General features: G+C 40.0%; 1 protein-coding gene across 3 annotated transcripts in view; it reads right to left on the minus strand.

The window, feature by feature from the left end:
• The window catches only part of LOC137541170 (agouti-signaling protein-like), an 80,963-nt gene extending 59,863 nt beyond the window's left edge, over positions 1 to 21,100 (minus strand). For 2 of the 3 annotated variants that reach the window (XM_068262340.1, XM_068262341.1), the window contains exon 1: positions 1,179 to 1,338. The gene's annotated coding sequence lies outside the window, so the exon portion shown is untranslated. Of the gene's footprint in view, positions 1 to 1,178; positions 1,339 to 20,838 lie in introns of those variants that run through there. The other variant, XM_068262339.1, reaches the window with a different exon arrangement.
• Between the last annotated feature and the right edge of the window lie 404 nt (positions 21,101 to 21,504).

The raw sequence follows: 21,504 nt of genomic DNA on the forward strand, positions 1-21,504 counted from the left end.
CAGCGCATTGTATGTATGTAATGTGAGAAGCAGCTGATTAATGTGTGTGTTTGTATAATAATACATGAGGCACAATAAACAAAATATTAAAACCGATTTCATCAGTTTTTTTTTTAAACTGAAATAAAACATTCACATCAGATATCTTTAGTGACAAAATAGAAACAGGAGGCATAGTAAAATTAACTACTATTACTAGTGATTATATACATATTTTATAACTATTAGAGTGTACTTACATATTAACATCATTCATTTTATTTATTATGCTCATGTTATTTTTGTTTGTCCCGTTATGGTTTGTACATCTTACATCTAAGAGTAATGTTGTAATAAGCAAAAACAGCCAACTTAAAGCAGGTGACATGAGTTATTTGTTAGGTAAATTTTGTATGTCAAACTGGGTCAATAAGTCATGTCAGCAGGAATAAGCTTATATATGTTAACCTAAAAATTACCATATTAGACCAAAAAGTAAGGAAAGTAACAAATTGATAAACATGATATTCCCTTACTAAGACAATACATCAATGACATGTATAATTTATGAGAATTTTTATTATAAACAAATATACATGCATTGCTAATAAATATAGATTTTTATATATATATATATATATATATATATATATGTATATATATATATATATATATATATATATATATATATATATATATATATATATATATATATATATACATAGATAGATGACAGATAGATACAATAAATGAACGTAATAGAGAAAGAAAGTGAACAATTAAAAAAAAAACCTAAAAAGTCAAAGTTAGTAAATTCCAATGAAGAATTGCTTTTTAATTTTGTTTTAGTAATAATCAAAATAATAAGGTCAAATACCAGCTAATACTAAAGAAAACTGAGACAGAGTGCGGAAATGAGAAAAGTCAGGCATGGTGATGGAAAGCTTTAAAGGGTATTATTATGAAAAAGGCACTTATATGGTTGTAAAAATCCAATGAGCTCTCCGGGTCTCCAGGGACAGTACAGGAATGTAGAGTGGCATTTCTTCAGCTCTTACAGAGACATCAGCAGAAAAGTATTTACTAAACGATGCAGAGAGTTTAAATGTAAAATCCCTGCAATTATTTACCAGGAAGACTATGCAAATACTAACCAAAACAAATAGAATTGGCTCCCAGAAAACGGCTGTGAACTTTACCTGAATTTAGTAAATGTTATATGAACTTCAACTGCTGGTCTAGCTTCAGGGGTAATTCGATTCTGTAGAGTCCTGTGGTAAAATAAAAGCTCTAGTAATAATGTGCAGAAGGGGATGTAACTGGGCTGCTAGACATGGGAAGCACCAGGCATTGTTACAGCAGAGGCTGTCTCTTGTTCAAAGACTTGGCAGGACTCGTGTTACGATGCTTATAGCTGCAAAGCTAACGGGAAGGGAAGCAACATTGAAGCACAACGATTTATGCTGTTTTTAACTTTCCCCCCCCCCTTGTCTGTATTTTTTTTCCTTTTGGACACCTGTAGCTACATCTAACAGCAAAAGTGAAGGTCAGAAGACTGCCGTCAGGAGTCAAACACTCTCTAAAGCCATGACACTTATGTTCAAAGTGCTACCACGGATGATTGTAATCCTCCAACCTTCTTAACTTTACACCAAAACATATAAGACCTTATCAATTAGCTCTTCTCCTGTGTTGTCTCCCAGGAGATTATATTTTATCTTATTTAAAAATAACTTTTCAACACTTAACAATTTAAAAGCAAGAAGTTTAGAAGTTTTCAGGCTAACTCGTACAACACTCTACTGCTTCTACTTAAAGTGTAACTGTCGGGCATAAAATCAAAAATCAATTATTTATTTTTATCTGGTAAACAAGTATTAAGGATGCTAACCAGGCAATCCAAAAGTTAAAATCACTATTACTATTCTTGTTGATAAACAGGGGCGGACTGACAACTCATGGGGCCCCCGGGCAATAGGAGATTATGGGGCCCCGTACCAGTGTCACCCACATTTTTAATGTTATTTTTTTACAGATTAAGATCTAATAATTTACTGACAACAGATATTTCATACTGATAAAAAAAACTCCTGCGCCGCGCCGGAAAATGGGTGTGGTCACGCAACAGAATGTGGGCGTGGTCATGGGTGGGACAAAATATACATGACCTTAGCAGTGGTGTAAAAGGTCTGCCAGGGAATTTTGAGCTCTGCCTTAGTGTTTTCCCCCAAAACACATGTAATCTGACAGCATTTCACCAAAAATCCACTCCATTTGGCAGAGGTTTCTCCAAAATACAGATAATATGGCAATCGTTCCCCCAAAATGACGTAATCTGGCAAAATCAGTTTCCCTAATATACACATAAATTTGGTTTGGCAGCGGTTGCCCAAAGTATGCATAATCTGGCAGCAGATCACCCAAAATACATGTAACCTTCAGCAGTGGTTCCCCCAAAATACACAATCTGGCAGCGGTTCCTCAAAAATACATATAATCTGGCAGCAGCGGTACCCCAAAAATAGTTAATCTGGCAGCAGTTCCCCCAAAATAGGTGTCCCCAGTATAGGTAACAGGTCTAAAGGTATCCCCAGTGGAAGTAACCAGGTGTACTGGTGTTCCCAGCACAGGTATTCAGGTCTATAGGTGTCACCAGTATAAGTATCCAGGTCTAGAGGCGTCCCCAGAATAGATAACCAGGTCTATAGATGTCCCCAGAATTGGTAGCCAAGACTATAGGTGTCCCCAGAATAGGTAGCCAGGTCTATGGGTGTCCCCAATATAGAAAGCCAGGTCTATAGGTGTTCCCAGAATATGTAGCCAGGTGCATAGGTGTTCGCAGTATATGTAGCAAGGTGTATAGGTGTCTCCAGTATAGCCATGTCTATAGGTGTCCCCAGAATATGCAGCCAAGTCTATAGGTGTTCCCAGCATATGTAGCCAGGTGTATAGGTGCTCCCAGTATATGTAGCAAGGTGTATAGGTTTCCCCAGTATAGCCAGATCTACTGTATAGGTGTCCCCAGTATATGCAGCCAAGTCTATAGGTGTTCCCAGCATATGTAGCCAGGTGTATAGGTGTCCCCAGTATAACCATGTCTATAGTTGTCCCCAGTATGTAGCTAGGTCTATAGGTGTCCTCCATGAAGGGAGGAGCGCAGTGAAGGGGGCAGTGTGCACAGCATGAGGAAGTCTCCCCCCCCCTTCCCTCACCTTGGGGCCCCCCTCCTGGCTCTCCCCTCCAGTATTTTTAAATCTCTGCGGCTAACAGCGGGCGGAGACTTACCGCCGTTCTTCCAGTCGCAAGGGATGCTCTCACTCTACTCTGTGCGGCACTAGTCTGGTCTTCAGCGTCCCTCGTGGCTGGAAGAATGGCGGTAAGTCTCCGCCCACTGTTAGCCCCCGAGATTTAAAAATACTGGAGGGGAGAGCCGGGAGGGGGGCCCCAAGGTGAGGGAGACTTCCCCACCCCTTCCCCACGCTGTGAACACCGCTCCTTTCACTGTGCTTCTCCCCTCCTGCTTAGGGTGCTCTGGCAGGCCCCCTCTGACCACGGGCCCTTGGTCCGTGCCCGAGTGCCCGAATGGTCAGTCTGCCCCTGTTGATAAATGATCATCCCCCAGTTTACCTGACTTATTTGGTACGCACAAAATTTGGTACACAACAAGGAAGTTGCAGGGCGTGCTGTATTGTCCTTTTTTAGTTCTCTAATTCCCCTCAGACTTAACTAATACAGCCTGATTGGCTGAAGCCTCTTTCCCTCCTGTTTTCCCCTCCCACCTCTCCGATTGGCCAATATTTCTCATGCTGAGACAATGCAGTGTCTATAGTGAAGGGCGGGCAAATCAGGAAGAGAGTAAGGGAGGAAATTACATCAGGATTGGCTTCAAAATAGCCACACTTAAAATGGGAAATACTAAGAAAGATTTTATTTTTTTTTACTGTAGAAAAATCACTAAAATCAAAACATGGACAGTGCAATACATATGTTATGTAAGTAGAGCAAGTATTTATCTACTTATATATATATGTGTTTTTTTCTGAGATAGCATTGCTGACAGCTCCTCTTTAACAATTTTAAAAAAAATTATAAAAAGTAATATAAATAGGGACTAGCTTCCGAAATCCATGGAAGTCCGATTTCCGATCGGAAATTGGCTTTCCATTTTAAGAAAATCCCAAGACTTGGAAGCATAGGACCAATCAGAGCATTAGGAAGTTTTACTGTGGAAATTTGAATACCGCAGAATTTTCAGATCAATCACAAGACTCGGATGTATTAGGCCAATCAGAGAATGTGGCAGTTTACCACGGGTGCAGAAATGTGAATTATGCATAATAGCACATTTAATACAATTAACTAACTTTATTGACACAAATAACAAAAAACACATTCCATGGAAATTGGAAAGACTCTTCTCGGAATGTATAATTCCGTTGGAATCAGAAATTACAACCATCCCTAAATCCAAAACACAGAATTTCTTGCTTGGCGGGAGTTTTAAAACTATGGTAAGGTGTGAAAATATCTCCTTAGAGAAAGCTCAGGAGAATGGTTAATTTAATATGGGCCATAGCATTGCATAGAGCACATGATAGTGCTGCTCATGTTTTTGCAGCTCTTTAGAGTATGTTGAACAGTTCCTGCAACAACCTGTACCTTTGCAGAGTTCACTATGTAATGCCTCTACCATTGCCACAGTTTGGCCCAGTTAACCTAAAAGATTTGGTTTCAGATGGGAAAGACACTTCCTTTTCAGAAATGTAAAAATGAAATAAAATAATTAAAAACAGTTAAAAAAAGAGAGGTAGATATGAACGTTCCTCCTCTCAGAGAAATCACTCAAGAGTGAGATAAATAATTAGCTTTAATATTCCAAATACAACTCGTATAGTATGCATTTCTCGGATCTAGGTTCCTGCTTCATCAGGCAAATATCGAGAGCAACATTTAAAAAAAACTGTAAGCAAGCCCAGCACCTCATCTTCCAGCCGTTCACAGTCCATGGTCTATACTGTTTCATTGGCCAAGTTAGGAAAATCTAATGAAAGATTCTGGTAGTCTGTGGTGTGACAATCAAGGCTGAAGACATCAAGCAGATGGGGTGTTTTTGGTGAAAGATCCATCTATCTATAGCAATCTACAGCCATTTTAAGAAATTATATAACAAAAAGTCAAACTTAGTTACTTAAGAAGAGGGAAGCCTCTGGATCCCGTATAGGCTTCCTGTGTTCTCCTTGAGCCAACTGCACTCACCAGGCCCCTCCAGAAGAGTCAGCTCATGCATGAAGAGGAGACTGCCCGGATCTTATGTTCAACAAGCTCTTGTCAGATTTCTTTGAGGAGTCCATGAGTGGCAGCGGAGGTCTCAAGGACAGCATGTAAAACCTCTACTGAGTCTAGAGGCTTCCCTCTGTTTAGGTAAGGCTGTGCTTTTTGACCCAAGGTTTGCCTTGGGTTCACTTTAAGTTCTGAGTCAAAGATTGAAAGCTGTTGGCACAATTTTTTAGCAAGAAAAATAAAGTAATGTGTGATTGCCTTTAACGTATGAAGAAGGTTAAGCTCTTATCCTAAGTAAATGGCTTGTACCCTTACAGGTGGAGAATCACCTTAGTACATGATGAAAGCAGGACTTCACACTGATTAAGGCCACATGTTAGGTTTTAAAAAAGTGAAGTACCTAGAAATTATAGACATGTACAGTATTTCTTTCAACGCAAGGAAAGCATCTAAGCCCCCCTTAAAGGCAGATATAGAATTTGCCATAACAACTTCCTGTGGTAATACATTTCACATTTCCTGTAAAGAGCCCTTTCCTAAATAAATGGCTAAAACATTTTCTTTGATGTGCAGATCATGTCCCCTAGTGCTTTGCAAACGCCTAGGGACAAAAAGCTCATCCACCAAGCTTTTATATTACCCTCTGATGTATTTATACATGTTAATTAGATCCCCTCTAAGGCGTCTTTTCTCTAGACTAAAAAAACCCAGTTTATCTAACCTTTCTTGGTAAGTGAGACCTTCCATCCCACGTAGCAATTTTGTTGCTTGTTTCTGCACCTGCTCTAAAACTGCAATCTCTTTCCTGCAATGTAATGCCCAGAACTGAATTCCATATTCCAGATGCGGCCTTACTAGAGAATTAAACAAGGGAAATATTATGCCATTTCCCTTTTAATGCATCCTAAAATTGTATTTGCTTTAGCTGCAGTGGTTTGGCATTGAATACGATTATTTAACTTGGTGTCGATGAGTACTCCTAAGTCCTTCTCCAAGCTTGATGTCCCCATCTGTATCCCGTTTATTTTGTATGGTGCAAGACCATTGGTACGATCAAAATGCATGACTTTTTATTTTTCAATATTGAATTTAATCTGCCATTTTTGTGCCCATATAGTCATCCTATCCAGATCCTTTTGCAATATGTCACTATCATCCTGAGGCCTCTTGCACACTGCAAGTGATTCAGATTCAGATTCCGCTTGCTTTTTAATCAATTTTTTACATCTAATTCAGATTCCGATTTGCAGTGTGCAGGGAGCAAACTGAAAATCGGAATCTGAATCGGATGTAAAAACTGATTAAAAAGTGGAATTTGAATCGGAATCACTTGGTGTGCAAGAGGCCTAAGAGTTGATGATTCTGCCCAATTTTGTGTCATTTAAAAAAAAATAGAAACAATGCTTTCTCCTTCATCTACTACGTCATTAATAAATAAATTGAAGAGTACTGGATCAGGACTGACCCCTGTGGGACCCCACTGCTAACAGTCACCAATTTTGAATATGATCAATTAACCCCAATTTGTAACAACTTTTGAAGAGCCAGCTGCGGCGAACCACGCCGCCACCGCAGCTGCCTCCATCTCCCTACCCTGCAGCGATCCCGTGCTTCGGGCGTCTAGCACGCCGAGGACGGGTCTCTCTGTTGCACATAAGGCCGCATTGACGCGTGCGCGCGCACACCATCATGATCTTTATGCGGCCAGAAGACGTGTCAGCTGACTGCGGGTCGGCTGACGTCTCGCCGTGCGCCCGCCGCTGCGGATTGGCTGGCATCAGGGGGGCGTGCCTCAGGATCTTGTCGGGCTCTTAAGCCCAGAGGAGTCATTCGCAACTTGTCTGCTGTTGCGATCACTATGTGTTAGCGCTCAGACCTTAGTTAGATCCGGTGTGCTTTGATCCGGGAGGAAACTTGGGGATTTCACACAGTGATAGGATTGTTCATTATATTGTTTATTACCTGTTTATGACTCTGGCTCGTTTCTGACTATTCTTTCTCTCTAGTGATTCTGTACCTTTGCCCATCTGATCTTGTTGCCGACTCTGTCTGAAAATCATTACCTCTCTCTGCTCAGTGATTCTGTACTTTAGCCCTTCTGATATTGCTGCCGACTCTGCCTGTTAACTGTTACTTCTCTGCCTTCCGATTTTGTACTGCATCTGCCTGTCTGTTACTGACTCGATTAGTCTGACCTTTCTACTCACCAGTGAGCCCTTGTCACTGGTGAGGTGTTCGCTGTACTGACAGTGCCCACCAGCTCCTCTGGTGAGGTATAGTCAAATCTGCCAGTATTTACTTTTTGCACCAATCACTACACTTAGTACAATAAAGTGTGACTAAGGTCTTGATATTTCTCAGTGTTGCTATATTTGTATTATTGGTGATTCTGCAGATCACCATATAATCAGATATAGTATCTGCATTATTGGTGATACTGCAGATCACCAAATAATCAGAACTTTGTTATTGCTGACACCAATCGTTACACAATTCTTTGCTTTCTGTCGATTAGTCAGTTCCCTATCCATGCACACAGACTTTTCCCTAGTCCTTGCATCCTTAACTTCTGCAGCAGACTGTTGTGGGGAACAGTATGAAAGGCCTTATGCAAAGTCCAAGTATATCACATCCACTGCATTCCCAATATCCACATTAGCGTTCACCACCTCATAAAAGCTAAGCATGTTAGTCAAACAGGACCTGTCTTTAGTAAACCCATGCTGATGCTGAGAAAGAAGATTATTTTCTACTATGAAGTCATGTATAGCATCTCTCAGTAACCTTTCAAATATTTTTCACGCAACTGAGGTTAAGCTTAGAGGCTTATAATTTCCTGGATCTGACTTTTTACCCTTCTTAAATAATAGGAAAATGTGGGCTGTACGCCAATCTACCAGAACTCTGCCAGTTGAAAGAGTCACAAAAGAAAAGATAAAGGAGTTTATCAATAACTGAACTTAATTCCCTAGGACCCGAGGATGCATGCCATCCGGGCCAGGTGCCTTATCTATTTTTTATTTATTTAGTCTTCACTTCTTCCTGTGTTAAATAGTTAATATTAAAATTTAAATAGGAAGACTTGGATCCTTCCGCATCTGTAATTTGCAACAACGATGTTTCCCATGTGAAGACAGAAGCAAAGCAAGCATTCAATAGCTCCCCCCTACTTTGGTCACCCACCATTGAGTTCCCTCCCTCATCCTTTAGGAGTCCAATACAGTCTACCTTTTTTTTTTTTTGGAGTTGATGCACTTCTAAGACTTCTTTGCGTTTTATATCCCTAGCGATTTGATTTTCAGCTTCAATCTTTGCCAGCATAATTTATTTTTTGCAACTTTTATTGCACGCCTTATAATTGCTTAATGCAGCCTCAGCCCCCACCCCTCCTACCCCCGTTTTAGGACCATATAGGCATTTTATCTCTAAACTTTCTATTTATCCATAGAGGCCTTTTTTATCTCTAGACGTTTTGTTTCCATATGGGAGATATTTACTACAATATTCATTGCGAATAACTGTGTTTTATCATAAATGCCTTGAGAACTTCAAAACAGCACGTTATCTTAGAAGTATAACGTATTGTTGACAGGCCCGGCTCCACTTCTCTCCTATCAGCAAAAAAGGAACAGAAAGCTACCTTCCCTTCTCTCGGAAGAGCAATGGGACACAGTTTGTCTTAAAATGAACCTGGAGTGAAAATAACAAAAATCTATTAACCCTTCGCACTCTCGCATGCAAATGTTCAAACAAATGCATTCACAGATTCACTCATCCAGGCACAACTGTTATCCCTACAGCTAAGTTAAAAGCCGGGGTTTTAGTTCACAGAAGAATGCATTCTTATGCTTAGTCACCTATACTGCGCAGAAGTACCCAGGTAAACATAGGTGTCCCAACTCTGGCCCTGTAACATGCATATTGCAGACATGCAAACACATTCATTGCATCAAACCTATCAATGGATCAGGAGCACACATCCTGATGTCCTCTCCTGGGACAGATAGTGCATCTTACCAATCGCACAAGGGAGCTAACGTAATGTATCCATGTGCACCATGCACATACACCAGCATAAGCTGTGTGCATGCTGACCAACACATACAGAGGAAGGAGGGAGTGCACTGAATTAGACCCTAGCCACATATCTTCTGTGAACTAAGACCCCGGCTTTTAACTTAGCTGTAGGGATAACAGTGGTGCCTGGATGAGTGAATCTGTGAATGCATTTGTTTGAACATTTGCATGCGAGAGTGCGAAGGGTTAATAGATTTTTGCTGTTTTCTAGCCACACCCCCTTCAGCACCTCCCTTTCCTTAACTTATTTAATGTCCTAACTAGATGCGATGTGCCTGGATATATGTATTTTTATTTTGGAGTGAAAATAAGCCTATAAGATAATGTACTGCATTTGTAGAATGAATTATAAATAGAACATTAGTAGTATAGAAACAGTCTCATGTTTTTATTTTCAGTTTATAGCTTTATTTTTTAAGATTGCATCAGACTGCTATAGCTGCAGTTTAGAATCTCTGCCTTTTAAGCTGAAAAAGAAGCAGAAGTAATGACCCTTTGAACCTTCCGGCAGTCAGGGCTCATTTCCACTATAGCGAATCTGCATGCGTTGTCCGCATGCGGATTCGCACAGCCAATACAAGTGGATGGGCCTGTTTCCACTTGTGCGTTGTGCCGAGCGTTTTTGTGTGCGGGGAAAATCTGCACGGCAGAATTCGCTCCCCGCACACCGCTAAGCGAATCGCATACAACGTATCTTAATAGGGAAATCGCATGCGGTTTTGGCATGCGTTTTCCCCCGCGATTTCGCATAGGAGGTAATGTTAATTTACACAGGCAGTGACATGGTTAAAATCGCCCACCTACTACCCTATGCGAAATCGCATGCGAAATCGTGGGAAAAACGCATGCAGAATCGCACCCACATGCGATTTCGTCTGCGGAGATTTCCCGGCGATTCCGCACCGCACAAGTGGAAATGCAGCCTCAAACTGTATTGTCTCCTTACTACCAGACAGATATCAGCCTTTTAGCTTCTATTTACTTTAAGGAAACTTAATTTGACAAGCTGTTGACAAGCTCTTTTGCATAGATGGAATATCATGGATCCTTTTAGCAAATGTTTTTCATTTTATTTTGCTCTACACCAGCAATAGGTACAGCAGAATTGACAATGGCCTCAATTCACTAAGATCATGCTAGAGATAATAAGGCAAGAGAAAACTTACCTCCACACGCGAGAGAGTTATCTTACCTCTTCATTCCTTAAGTTACCTCTCCTGTAGTTAATTTACCTCCTCTGTAGTTAATTTACCTCCTCTGTAGTTAATTTACCTCCTCTGTAGTTATTTTCACATGCAGCTAATTAACAGCCTGTCTTTAACTCTGGAGTTATTTTAAGGATTGGAGAGTTAATTTAAAGACAGAAGAGTTAACTTTAGGCTTGCCTGAGGTAAAATGTTTCCTGAATACTACATGCCTTATCACCATGGTAACAACTCTAGAAACGTTATTAAAGACAAGAGATAAGTTTAGTGAATTGAGGCCATTGTCTCATGCAAAAAGACCTCCTAGCAAGAGGAATTGCCTCAGATCATGCACTATTTAGTATTACCATCCACAGAGGTACATCTAAGAATAAAATTTGGAACTGGATATTAACCTCAGAATTACTTGCTACTAAAAATAGGGAAGCTACGGTTACAAAAAAACCCTCAAATCATACTTTGAGCTTAAAGGACAACAGAAGTGAGAGGGATATGGACTCTGCCAAATTTCCCTTTAAGCAATACCAGTTGCTTGGTAGCCCTGCTGATCCTCTCCCTCTAATACGTTTAGCCATAGACCCTGAACAAGCATGCAGCAGATCAGGTGTTTCTGACACTATTGTCAGATCTGACAAGATTAGCTCCATGCATGTTTCTGGTGTGATTCAGACAGTTCTGCAGTCAAAAAGACCAGCGAGGCTGCCAGGCAACTGGTATTGCTTAAAAGGAAATAAAATCTCCATATACCTATTGTTTCAGTTGTCCTTTAAAGTGAACCAGAGATCAAAATAAATAAAGGTTTGATACTTACCCGGGGCGTCCTCCAGCCCCATAAACTCGTCTGAGTCCTTCGCCGTCCTTCTGCAGTTCAGCCGCGATCAGCCCTGGGTAAGTATCAAATCCTTAGTTATTTTGATCTCTGGTATGCTTTAATGATTCCTCAGAGAATAAACTAATGACATTATAAGAAGCCCAAAAGGCTACAACTTCATTAAAAAGGCTTCACAACTAAAAAAAAAAAAAAAGAGACAGAAACTTTCATTCAAGCATGCATAACTGAGGTTAAAAAACTGCTAGCTGGTAAAGGCTATATTTATGGTTCTTTTGTATTGAGTTCTTATTATAGGTACAACTTTATTTTCATAACATAGCTGAATTCACTACCTTTTTCTTACGTCTGTTGTTGATAGAAGGCATTTTTTTTCTCCCTGATAGAGGAACTAGTTACTTATGGTATTGTGATATTATAACATTGTATCCCACTGTAAGCAATTGTATTATTTTATATGTGCTTTGTTAGTATTTCTTTATTACCACTGTGTATACCTCTACAATACTATGCATGTGGTATCTGCATGATGTGGTGGTATGTAAATGAAAAACCTAATAAAAACGAATTAAAAAAAAAAATAAATAAAAATAAAAAATCTGGAGCTAGAGTATCAGGCAAAGTCTACACCATATGGATTACAGACTCTACAAAAAGCTAGAGAGAACCTACAAAGGACTCTGTTTTGGAAGGTCCAAACGCCCATACTCACACGTAGATGCTTGTTTTATGAATGTTCTAAATCTGAATACTTACCTGAAGATGAACTGCGGAACCTCACAGCAGCACCAAGAAAACAAAAGGTTAAACATTTGTGGTACTTTGCACGGGAGTGGTCAGGGATCTTAAAGGTTTATTCCGTTGTGATGGTTGTAATCGCTGCTTGTTGCAAAATGTTGAACGTTTAATCAAGCGCATGTACCCAAATCAGGAGATCAATGAAACGATCACTCATCAGTCAAAAAGTTGTCGGTCATCAGAACAATTGCCCAAAAAATCGTGATGTGGGTACGAGCCTTAAGAGGCTGGAAACTAGATCTGCAAGTTAAAAAGCTGATTGATCAGAAAGGAAGAAAGATATAAGTAGAATAAGATAGCAGAGCATTTTAGAACATTTTATGAGCAGCTTTAACATCCACCCCCAGCTCCCCGTAGAGAGCAAAACAAGAACATTTCAGGAATTTTTGACACCGATCAAATTTCCCTCCCTCTCCTTAGTAGAAATAATTTCATTAGAAGAGCCATTTTCATAAGATGCATTCTGCTGACTTTGAAGCACATGAAGAAAGGCAAGTGTCCGGGACCAAGTGGATTCTGTATCCAATACTTTAACCTCCTTGGCGATAACCCTGTGTGTGACACGGGGTAAGCCGCCGGAGGGTGCCGCTCAGGCCCTGCTGAGCCGATTTACATAATTTTTTTTCTTGCTATACGCAGCTAGCACTTTGCTAGCTGCGTGTGCATAACGATCGCCGCCGCTACCCGCCAATTCACCGCGGCGTGCCGCCCCCCCCCCCCCGACCCCTTTCGCTGCATGGCCAATCAGTGCCAGGCAGCGCTGAGGGGTGGATCGGAACACCCGCTGACGTCACGATGTTGATGACGTTGGTGATATCATCACGATCATCACCATGGCGACGGGGAAGCCCATACAGGGAATCCCGTTCAGAACGGGATTCCCTGCAGGGTAAAAGCGCTGGCGCCGATCGGAGGGGTGGGAGGGATAGCGAAGAGAGGGGAGGAAGCATGTAGCTAGTGCTAGGCTAGCTACATGCTTTAAAAAAATTAAAAAAAAAAAGGGCTGCGCTGCCCCCTGGCGGATTTATTGTACCACCAGGGGGATTAAAGACTTTCAATAACATTCCCAGTAATAGTGCACTGCACACTCACCCTCACTCCTGGAAGCTCACATCTCCCTAATTCACAAAGAGAGTATGTACCAACAAAATTGCTCAAGCTGCTCCCTAATTTCTTTGTTGAATAAAGACTTGAAGGTGTTTTTGATGATGTTGAGCAATAGGCTAACCCTTTTCATCCATAGATGATTTTGTCCTGGGAGGGAAGGCTGGGATAACACCACCAAACTCAAATAATTCAGTAATGGCTCTTACGGGGACAGGTCGAGGGTTTCCTTCTCTCTACTGATGCTAAGAAAACCTTTGATAGGGTTTCCTGGCCATATCTCATGTCAATTCTGGATCACCTTGGTTTGAGAGATCATTTTAAAGCATAGATAGCACTATTATATAGCGACCCAAAAGGCAGGGTCAAGGTTAATGACACCTTACATCTGAACATTTTGCTTATTATAAAGGACATCTGTAACCACCAGGTGTTTGGGGGGAAGTTACATACTCACCTAAAAAGAGGGACGGCTCTGGATCCCTTCGAGAATTCATGGTCTTCTGTGCGTTCCCTCGTTCCATTACCAGGCCTCCATTTATATTTCCCACCGACTACATCTTCGGGTCTCCTCAGAAGTACTCATGTCTTTGAGTACATTCAAAGACAAGCGGCTCAGTACTGCGCACACATGAGTCCAGAGCCGTTTGTCTGCGGAGTTTGTCTTCAGAGTCCCGAGTACTGGAGTAGGGGGAGGAAGATACACGTAGCGATGAGCCAAAAGTTTGCATATCGGTAATTTTACATGTTAATTTGCAATTATGATGTGAAATCCTAATGCATAATTTTGGGAAAAATTTTAATTACATTTTGCATATTTTCATAATTTGGCACTGTAATTTCTCATGAACTCACAATTACCAACCATTTTAAAATTGTGCGTAATTTTGCAGTAAATTGTAATTAGGCACAATTTCACATAATTGTATAAAAATCATGTGTTATTGCTCATAATAACGCAATTTTTTTCATAATTTACTCAATTTATGCCTAACTTTTGTGATTACAAATTAGCTATTAAGTTCATAATCCCAATTACAAAAATGGTGTGTAATTACACTGGTAATTAATTACATGAAATTTCACGCAATGTGTGTATTTTTCGTAATTACAAATAATCTATTCAGCAAAATTATGTTTAATCAAAATTCCAATTGTGATCATCACTGGACACAAAGCGACAATGTCCCAATGTCCCAATCTCTGCATGTAGACATCCCATGTAGGAGATCCATTATGTTTTTTAAAGCACTTGGAGGGCTTATTAACCTCCCCGGCGTTCTATTGAGATCGCCAGGGAGGCTGCGGGAGGGTTTTTTTTTAATTAAAAAAAAACTATTTCATGCAGCCAACTGAAAGTTGGCTGCATGAAAGCCCACTAGAGGGCGCTCCGGAGGCGTTCTTCCGATCGCCTCCGGCGCCCAGAATAAACAAGGAAGGCCGCAATGAGCGGCCTTCCTTGTTTTGCTTAGATCGTCGCCATAGCGACGAGCGGAGTGACGTCATGGACGTCAGCCGACGTCCTGACGTCAGCCGCCTCCGATCCAGCCCTTAGCGCTGGCCGGAACTTTTTGTTCCGGCTGCGCAGGGCTCAGGCGGCTAGGGGGGCCCTCTTTCGCCGCTGCTCGCGGTGAATCGCCGCAGAGCGGCGGCGATCAGGCAGCACACGCGGCTGGCAAAGTGCCGGCTGCGTGTGCTGCACTTTATTTGAAGAAAATCGGCCCAGCAGGGCCTGAGCGGCAGCCTCCGGCGGTGATGGACGAGCTGAGCTCGTCCATACCGCTCAGGAGGTTAAAGGGCGATAATTATACTTATTTGTGTAGATATTGTGGTAGTTAAAACAGAATCAAAATTTACAGGAACTTGGAATAGTACCAGTCACCAGGCAGTCATGACTTCAGCTCGTCTGGAACAATCAAGCAGTCAGTGGAATGAGGAAGATGTGAAAACACTGATCGACAGTACATACTAATCTGGGTCAAGGACTCACAGTAATAACAACAGAGGATCAGTGACATTTTTAAAAGGTTGCCAACAATTGCTCCTTCCATTTTCCACTGAGGTCTGTTCAGGATCCCTTTACATATTTTCCTTCTCCCATCTCCTTCTCCTGATGCTTTCAAGAATTTAGGAGACACAGTCACATAGTATACATTCTTCTTCCAAATAGCATTACACAATCAAAATCTACTGGAACTAAACACCATGCAGCTCTCTGATTTTGCTGTCTTAACCTTATTTACTTATTTGTCAAGCTGCTGACAGTACTTGATGTAATTTCAAAGTTTACAAAAGTCTTCATTAGACGAGGTTAATCACTACTGCTCTAGATACCGGTCTACAATCAGGGAATTACCACACTGAGATAGTCTGCATCTTGAACTGGTTACAGAATTAAGCAAGTGTAGTCATTTGGCAGACAGTCTGAGATGAAACTGATTTCCTTACATCATACACAAGCCAAGTTTATTTGTTAAATCTTAAAATTTTACAACAAAAATTAGTAATTAATGATTAAAAAAAAAATCAGGACCACATATGCAAATATTCTAGTCTTTTTATAAAGTTATGCAAACATTTAGATATTTTAAAGTATTGCATGGAGATGTCTGCGGTGGCCAACACCCCCCCCCCTTCCTTCCCAACAAATACCCAGAAAAAAAAGACTTACTGTTGCAGTAACTACACTTTTATGTACATTTATACAGCTTGAAAGTGGACCAGTGAAATGTTGGAGTGAAGATTTTCAAGCTGTGTAGCTTTGCATAAAATTAGCATATACATGTGCATTAATTATTTGGATCTCTTTACAGTATAATTTCAGCTTACTTAAATTCTGTCAATCCTTAATGTTTACTTGTCAGTTTTTCCAGTAAGAAGAAATATGTAAAAACTTTAATCAAAGGGATACTTCTAGTCAAAAGAAATAAAACGGCATTTGTACAGCGTGCAGAAAGTTGACCATATTAGCATGCCAGGTATCGTAAGGTATGTATCACATAGAAATAATTATATGATATCAACGTAATGGAGGTGTACAATGCATAGCAAAGAGGTTAAGCTTTATGCACTTCAAACATCCAACCAGGTGCAGGTAATTAAAATACTCCCTACTTATGTTTAAATGCTTGAAATGAACCAATGACTTTTAGACCTTACTTTAATTCCCAACCGTTAAAAATCTCCTTTAATGTTATGTAGAAAAACAATAACAATTAAATCACCCTGCTGTTTTTTTTTAACTCTTTATTGTAATGTAGTCTGTCAGTGTAGTGGGAATAATAATTAATTATAGATCTTTTTCTCCTATTTAAAAAACGCAAAATAATATTGGGAATGGATGTTTCAGTTTATTTTCAGATAAAATTTTTATCTCAAGCTAATTTTTGAGATAATATTTACCAAGTTTTAATGTTCATGTGACTTTTACACTTGCTGCTCTATAATTCCATTATTGTATTTAATATACGCATTTGTAAAAAAAAAAAAAAAAAAAAAAAAATATATATATATATATATATATATATATATATATATATATATATATATATATATATATCTGAGAGATCTGTATTCCACTTAAGTGCTGTATAAGGTTTCAAATTCTTTTTATTAATACCAGAAAATAAACACCAATACATTATGATATGATAATGAGAATTACAGTATCAGGTCATTATTTTTACAACTTTTAATTTTGAAAATCAACTGCAGAGATAAGAGATCATCCACACTACTATTGTAGTACTGAGAGTGAGACAAACATGACCAATAAACTTACACAGCCACTGTGAAGCTATACAAAATAAGTACAGTGAATAAATATGGCATGGTAGTTATTAGTTAAAGAGGAACTTCAGCCTAAACAAACATACTGTCATTCAGTTACATTAGTTATGTTAATTAAAATAGATAGGTAATATAATCTCTTACCCACCCTGTTTTAAAAAAAAACAGGCAAATGTTTGATTTCATGAGGGCAGCCATCTTTTTGGTTGACAGAGAGCATGAGACACAGTTCCAACTGTCCTGTGTGCTGATCAACCCTCCCAGTTGCTAAGCAACGTGAACAACAACATAGGAAATCCCATCATGCTTTGCACAGCATCAGGGGAAAAAAGCCTGGGCAGTTTTCTTTGATGGGTGGAGCTTAGCTAAAAATGCAGCTAAAAATGATGCTTTGGTAAGAAAAACTAAGTTCTGATGCTGTGAAACTGTTAAAGATACACCAAGCCTTTTCAGTTCTGCTGAGTAGATTTTTAGTCCGGAGGTTCACTTTAAGACATTACCATGCTTTGATAAAAATTATTTACAATGAGCTGATTTGCTCTCTCCTTTATGTTACATCTGAAAATTGCAAAGAATATTTTTTTCTATAATACAGTAGCTTCATTCTCCCTGACATTAAATTGAACTCTCCCAAAGATGCTCAAAATGGTTTAGTTTTTTTAAACATGTTGCAAATATTAGCAAATTATGTATGGCATAATGGATGATAAAATAATTAAATTTTAAAGTGATTCAATGTTGCTACTCCCATTTTTCTTGAAATTGAATTATAGTGTAAGGATTTAGGCAGGGAACACACTAGACAGAAACGCTAGCATTGCAGAAAATGCAGTGAAAACGCACGTAATGCAAGTCAATAGGCCGCATGAAAAAACTTGCATTCTGCAATGTGCGTTTTTAAAAACGCTGGTTTTGTTCCATATTTTTCAAGAACGCATTAAAAACGTACATAACAAAAGTCAATGGTGACGCAGAGGTATTGCGTTTTAGTGCGTTTTGTATGCATTTTTTGTATGCGTCTTTCTTAAAAAAACAAGTTTGATGATGTATTTCCGCTTCCTGTTGACTTCCTAGGGATTTGCATAAAACACATTAAAAAACGCATACAAAGTGCATATGTGTTTTGTATATGCAAACCACAAACGCATTAAAACATAAACAAACCCATGTGCGGGAAAAACGCAAACGCACAGAATACGCACGTAAAATGTACTAAAAATGCACAAACGCATATGCATCAAAATGCTACGTTTCCCGCACTGCCAAGTGTGCACCCAGCCTTAATCAAATTCGTTTTCCTTTTTAAGCCAGGCAATCTGAAATGCTACGTATAAACCTGTTTATATTTCTAGTGTATCCAGTAGATGGCGTGCTCCTTTACATTTCAGAATAGCAAAAATTTGATGGATATATCGCAAAAGCCAAGTCTGTAAATTGGCTGATGCATCATTCTTTCATTGTAAAAGTAATCTGATCTCACTACATGCATTGAACAGTGACAGGGTTCCACCTGCTGGTGGCAAATGTTACTCATAAAATAATCATAGGCACAATTTCATATTTAGTTCAGCAAAATTATATACTCTTTACCTTCTAGGCGACCGCCCCATGCCATTGGGCTTGGCTGCGGCGGTAGCCCCAAGACCGCCTAACGCCAATTGGCGTCAAGGCCTGGGGCTGCAGTTTGCAAAAGATCTCATGCAGGCTGCACACGCATCTCCTGCTCGGGGGGGATGGAGCTCCGCCCCGCCGTCAGTCTACAAGCGTCGACGCCGCTCGGGAGATTGTTGGACGGCTAAACCGCCATCTTTCCACATAGTACAGCGCTGCGATCAGCAGCAGCGCTTTACTGGGGACAGCCGTGTCACACGGCTGTCCCCCTCGGGCAGAAGAGAGTGATTGGCTCTCATAGGCAGAAGACTATGACAGCCGATCGCTAGGATTGGCCGGCTGGGGGGGGGGGGGGAAGGAGGAATTGTAAAAAAAAAATTAATAAACAAGAAAATAGTAAAAATATTTTTTAAAAAAGCACATAAAATTTATTTAAAAAAATAAACACGGGGGGCATCAGACTCCACCAACAGAGAGCTCTGTTGGTGGGGAGAAAAGAGGGGGGGGGGGGGGGGGTGATCACTAGTGTGCTGTGTTGTGCAGCCCTGCAGCTTGGCCTTAAAGCTGCAGTGGCCAATTATGAAAAAAATAGCTTGGTCTTTAGGGGGGGGGGGGGGTTACCACTGTGGTCCTCAAGTGGTTAAATCTGCTCAGGCCTGGAACCCACTACAAATCGCAAATCGTTATCGCAATCACTAGCGTTTTTAATGAGCGTTTTGTAAGCGATTTCATGAGCATTTTCTGGCAATTTTGGTAGCAATTTTAAAAAGTGTAAGCTTTTTGTCAGAGATTGTGTTGCGATTGTATAGCAATTTTCGATTAGCAATTTTAATTCTAATTGGTCCTTTCAATTAATTTTCCTTTTTTTACAGTGTGCAGTAATTAAAAAATGCTAGCAAATCGCTTTCTGTAGGTTTTGACGAGCGATTACCGCCAGTGTTATATACTTTACATTGCAGAAACGCTAACGCTCAAAAATGCTGCACGTCCTGCATTTGCGATTTTGGTAATCGCAAACGCTCCAGTGGAATTTGGCCCATCCATTAACAGTAGCTGAGCATTTAGGGAAATCACTACCATTTTGAAAACCTCCCTAAACGCTCAAAAAAAAAAAATCGCTCTAGTGGGTTCCAGTCATCACTGTTGATCAGGATAAACAAAAAAAAACAAACTGACAGTTCCCTTAAAATAAGCTTTATGAACTTTAACTAATTTAAGGGTTAACCAGTTCAAAAACAGGTAACAATTTTTTTGCAGTGATCATACACAACAAATGATTTTAATGTGATACAGTTGTAGTGACAGACAGGTTTTATAAATACAGCTCTAACATCTGCTTTCATTAGCACCACTGTTTTGTATTTGAAAAGGAGAATATATCATTTAGAGTTGTAGCTGTAGATCAGAAAATAAATATGAATGCACAACGTTGTGAATGAATTAAAAAATAATACAAAACAAATGTAGGGAGTGACCTTGATGTGAAAAAAGATACACGAGAAGGACAGGAACCGAATATGGTGTAGTAGATCTTGGTAATGGAGGAAAGAATGGTATGTAATAAAGAGGTACTCACAAACCCAGGTTGCCTCATGGCAACCACCTCCACACGTGTGGGGAACGCCCATCCCACACTAGTGTCTGGCCCCCCCATCAGGGGAAGATAGCACAGATGTGGACAATGAAGTAGGAGGTGCCCAATATAGTATAAAATGATAAACAAAACAGTATAAAAAGGAAAAATGTCTAAGCTTCTCTTCTAAAAAATAGAAAGTGAAAATGAACTATAAGCTCACAAATGGACTTGTAAATTATTTTGCGTTATTTTAGGGCAATCTGAAAATACCAGAGCATTAGGACATCTGCCATTTGGTATACATTGAAACAACTCATAGTACTAAAAGCCCACATATAAACGGGCAGCTGCCAGTGTTGCTTTGAGTAAAAGCCTTTGTGCAGCTGAAACAAATTCACACTTCAGTACATCTTTCTCGAATCAATCATTTTGCATTTTCCACCTGGTATTAACCACATTTGCTTTTAGGTCACCAGAGCAAAAAACCCCTTAAAAGCCTTTTTTTTGCAAATCCTTGAAGGCGCACGTGAGGTTAACCAAACACAGTCCCTCTAAAGTCGATATTTTAAAATAATGAAATAGACACCTACCTGGTAACACGTAAAGAAATGAACGGCTCTGTTTCTCTTTCTGGAAACCCGAGGAACTCTTAGAGGCTAAAATGAAGATCTGAAAGCAATTTTCAAAGGAAGATGAAAAAAAGGCAGCGTGGATCGCACAAGCAGTAAAACAAGCAAAGTGAAAATGATTGGCGATTTAACGTCCTCTCAGGCCAGATTCTCTCTGCTGTAAAATGCAATGATTTTTTTTTCTGTGAGAGAAACAACATGTTTCATCACAGCGCTACTGGAGCTGAAGGTCGTAGGAGTTGTCTCCGTCCCTAGTATACCTTAGAGGCAAACTTTAAGGCCTCAGAGAGGAAGGAGGCTTGTGAAAAAAAGAAAAGGATATTTTGTTTTTCTCACCAATCCTTGCGGGAATAAAAACATGTATGTTTTTGAAATAAGCCATTGCGCCATCACCAGGAAGGCTTACCATATCAATGTATGTAGATAGTGCTCAGAAATCTATAATGCTGTACAACTGAGAGCTTAGAGAAGGCAATGGCTTAACTAGTTAGCTGCCAGAGCGGTGTGTTACATATTCATCTAAGGTCTTATGTCTTGCCATGAACTAACACTGAAAATGTGACACACAGGGCAGTTAGATGGAAAGACATAATTAACCTCTTGGCGGCCGCGTCACGCCGATGGGCG

Source organism: Hyperolius riggenbachi, chromosome 12 (genome assembly GCF_040937935.1).
Source record: "Hyperolius riggenbachi isolate aHypRig1 chromosome 12, aHypRig1.pri, whole genome shotgun sequence".
NCBI lineage: Eukaryota > Metazoa > Chordata > Amphibia > Anura > Hyperoliidae > Hyperolius > Hyperolius riggenbachi.